Below are 4326 nucleotides of genomic sequence, written 5' to 3'. Positions count from 1 at the left end.
AGTGGCTTTTCTAGCAAAAGGCTCCACGGGTTTAACCCCTTCCAGGGCTGCAGAGGAATGCAAACTGTGTCCTCCGTCCGGTCCCCTCCAGGAGGAGCTTCAGCCGGCCACCCTCCCGCCACGCCCCCCCTGCACCTCCCCCTCTGCCTCCCGGTGCAGAGAGTTCCTTTTGAGCAGGCCAAGCCAGGAGTGGGGGGGGGTACGGAAAAGAGGAGGGGGCTGTGTTGCTTGATTTTAAACAAAGTGTGCGCATGCGCCGTTGGGTGCTTGTGCGCATCCCGTGGAGACTTAGGAAAAAACACCTTTTAGCAACGGGACATGGGTGGGTGCCGGATGCCACGACCTACCACCGGAAACGCGATCAGGCGCCCGCCCTTGCCCCACGGTTTCCGGAAACTAGTACCTCGGAGGTACTAGTTTTTTACCCCGCATCTTCGGCGGGAAGCCTCGGGTTCGCCATGGGAGCTCTACGCTTCCCAGATGTGGCGCTGTGATCGTGCCCGGAAAATCCGCCTATCTTCCGTCTCTGTAGCGTGGCTAATGCTCCGTGTGACCGCAGCCACCATCTCAACTCCAGAAGTGCCTGTAGGCTCAACAAAAACGAGGAGCCCTGGTGTAAGCATATAACTGGCAGTCCTGCTTCTTTCTACCCCGTAGTGCATAGATTCAAGATTATAGTTTAGGTGTCTTTATAATTATATAGATTTAGCTGATTTATTGTCTTGTTTATAAACATTTCAATAACCATTAAAAGATATTCTTGCAGCTGCTTGAAACAGCCAACATTTTGGGGATGTTTAGCTAATATCAGTTTCTGTTGATTAACAAGAGTCACAAATACTGTAATCCTGTTCCCACTTAGAATTCCAATTTAAAATTGGTAGTTAATATATTAATCCAATTAATGTTTTCAGCACACTTAACAGATTACCTGGATGTCAGGGTGCCAGACTCTTATTCCTTGTTCTATCTAGTATACACTAGTAAAGGTAAAGGTTTCCCTTGCTCGAAAGCCAGTCGAATCCGACTCCAGGGGGCGGTGCTCATCTCCGTTTCCAAGCCGAAGAGCAAGCGCTGTCTGAAGACATCTCCATGGTCATGTGGCTGGCATGACTAGACACCAAGGTGCACAGAACACTGTTACCTTCCCACCGAAGCGCTACCTATTTATCTACTTGCAATTTCTTGCTTTTGAACTGCTAGGTTGGCAGGAGCTGGGACCAGAGACGGGAGCTCACTCCGTCATGCAGCACACTCGGGTCTCGAACTGCCGAACTACCAGCCTTCCAGTCTGCAGTTCAGTGTCTTAACCACTGAGGCCCCTAGTATATGCTTCAGTATACACTAGCTGCACAGAATTCCCATTAATACATGTATTAAAATATAAAACCTGCCCTTATTCAATAACACTTCAACTTCATGGCTCCTATACGAAATAAATGCTATAGCTCCAGAACATATCTTGTTTTTGAAATTTTGATTTGGAAACCCTCTCTGAATGATCAAATGCTGCAGCAGTGACATTGCACACGTAAAGCACTGGACTGCAGTCCCACGTTATTGAACAGAAGCTGCAGAAAGTGAAGAATCCTTGCAATTCTGTCCTACCCTGTGTTCATATGTGTTGGGGCATGGGGAATCCATTGATTTCATTGAAGAGAACAAACAACATTGTGTGTGTGTGTGCCCTATTGCATCTTAACATTTCATTGGTACCTGCCAAAAGTTAAAAAGAAAAATAGAAAGCCAGCCTAAAACATACTGTTTTTAGCACATCTGGGACAGTGAAACCCTCTTCTTACTCAGTACTGAATCTTCAATCTAAAGATATTTATAAAATTAGGCAAAACATAATTACAAACATTTTAGAAAGTAATTAATACAGTTCCTAATATTACCTTAAGTGTACATTTTTTCCCTAAAATGAAAGGTAGGACTTATGTACTTTTAATAACAATCCAGATCTCTGCCTCCAAGAACCTAGTTGTCAGGTTCTTGCCCCTATTTTTCAATTTTAATACACTTTATTAAATTTACATTTAATAAAGTCTAATTTAATAAAGTCTATTTTTTCATTAAAAAGGGGCCAAACTAGATACGATGGCATTCATGGGTCGAATCTGTGGACTCTGCCACTATTTTAAAACCTTATGAGGCCATTAAAAAAAAAAACTACAAGGGCCTGAATATAATAGGGCCTGTAGCACGGTGGGATGAGGCACTCTTGTCCACCACTGCAACTTTTTGAGTGTTAAAATCCCCCCTGCTCCTCATCCTGCTTCCCTGCCCTCATAGCCGTAGTTTCCTCTAAGCTGTGCTACAGGCGCTGGTGCACAAAAGTTTAACAGGCAGCACATGGGGTTTCTGTTTCTGCTCACAGGGCATTTTACCTTCCATTGGAAACAATGGAGGATGGGAGCACCTCCTTCTGGGGCCCATAGAATTGGTCTCCCTGGTCCAATCTTTTTGAAACTGGGGTCGGGGTGGGGTCTTGAGGAGAGGCACCAACAGCTGTGCTTCACATTTGGCACCTCTACCTAAAAAAAACCAGCCCACCAAGCCCCAGATACCCCCAGATTGATTCTCCATTATAGTCTATATGGTCTATTGACTATAATGGTCCCCATGGGCTACAATGGAGCTGGATTATTATTTTTTTGCACACCCATGTTATGCTTTTCAGTATGATTTGTAAGCTGCCTTGAGTCACAGGGAAAAGTGGGATATAAATATTTAGGCAGGTTGATAGCATTTAAGCACCTTCCTGTTTGTTAGTTTAGGCAGGGTTCTGACAGTGATTGTTCCGCCTCTGTTATACTTGACCTGAAATGCTGGTTATCATATTTCACTAAAAAACACAAAGTAGACTGCAAGAGTCCCCCACCACCACCCAGTGCTGATATGTATTCTGAGACTCAGCACAAGGCGACAGTCTGACACCAGATCTTCCAATATAGTGGACTAGGGTAGGTAGACCTGTTCTCTAGAGGACAGGTTACCAATATAGTGGAAAGGGGTGGATGAAATTTGACTTGATTCGGTTTTCTCTTATGAAGTTTAAATTATTCTTAAAATATAGTTTAAATATCATTTAAAATTATTTATTCAATTTTTTACAAGGTTATGGAAGTAATCTTCTAAAAACTAATTTATGTGATAGTCAAATGTAGACTCGCTCACTACTTTAGTGTTACTAGCTTTTTTCGCTCACAAGATAGAACTTCTGCTTACAACACTGTGGAAGTTAGAGGGAACATTGCTCGTAGCATTTTAAAAAATCACCTAATTAGGCTTTTAAATGGCCTTTCCTATATAGTACCAAAAATGCATCAGGAAATGGCTTCCTTTTTATTGACAAAGGTTTTAATCAGCTCGCTGGCTATTAATCTGCATTGTAATAACTCAGCTGTTTGTTGGACAAAGGTAGGGTAGGGACAAATTTTATAAATGATAAACATCAAAATCTTTACAATGTGGGTTTAAATTTGAACAAATGAAACTCTGGCATACAATTTATCTGAAACCATGGAGTCACATAATAAAATAAATGTTTTGTCACATATACATTTTTCACAATTTCAGTAGATGGTCTGCTATAGTTACGGAAATGCCGATTCATGCATTACATTTTTAGGGTAGCATATATTATAAAGATGTAAAATGTAGTATTTAATACATTGGAATGCTGCCAGGATTTTCCAACAGGGATAAAGGTCCCTGTGATATGTAAATGAAGTGGGGGGGCACCTACACTTTACTGCATCCTAATAATACAAGGCAAGGGGGGGTCTAGCCCAGGCTGCAAACTCATTACTATGACATAGTCTCTTTATGCCTTCACAGATTTCAAAACATCACCTTTCTTTTATAAAGAGGTCAGAATTAGAGCAAAAGACCTGTGAGTTTAGAGGCAGCCAGAGATTACTTAGTAATTTTATCATTAAAAAAAAGAATACTGAAACAGTGTTCCAAGTACTGACACAGAACTACTATGCCAGGTTCTGTGATATCCCTTTCAAGAGGCAAGAAGTAAGCAAGAGGATATTAACATGATGGCCTATTATGCACGGGTGTTTTCCCTTGCTTTCACTGTGCATGTCCATTTGGTTTTCTTTGTTGTTCTGCTTTGATTTTCATCCCTTTAGCGCTCAGTTGGCTTTCTGGTTGCTGTTTCCCTGGCTTTTCTGAGAGTGCTTCTGTGCCAATTTCCCCCTCGTTTCACTTCCAAGCCAAAGGTAATTCAGAAACATACAGATTTCCCCCCCCCCCGCTTTTTTTCTGCCCTTCAAAGGTCACTCCCCGCCCCCATCGACGCGGTTCTGCCCC

Source organism: Gekko japonicus, unplaced genomic scaffold (assembly GCF_001447785.1).
Source record: "Gekko japonicus isolate JY-2015 unplaced genomic scaffold, Gekko_japonicus_V1.1 scaffold100, whole genome shotgun sequence".
In the NCBI taxonomy this organism is placed as follows: domain Eukaryota; kingdom Metazoa; phylum Chordata; class Lepidosauria; order Squamata; family Gekkonidae; genus Gekko; species Gekko japonicus.
This window is presented reverse-complemented; position numbering follows the sequence as displayed.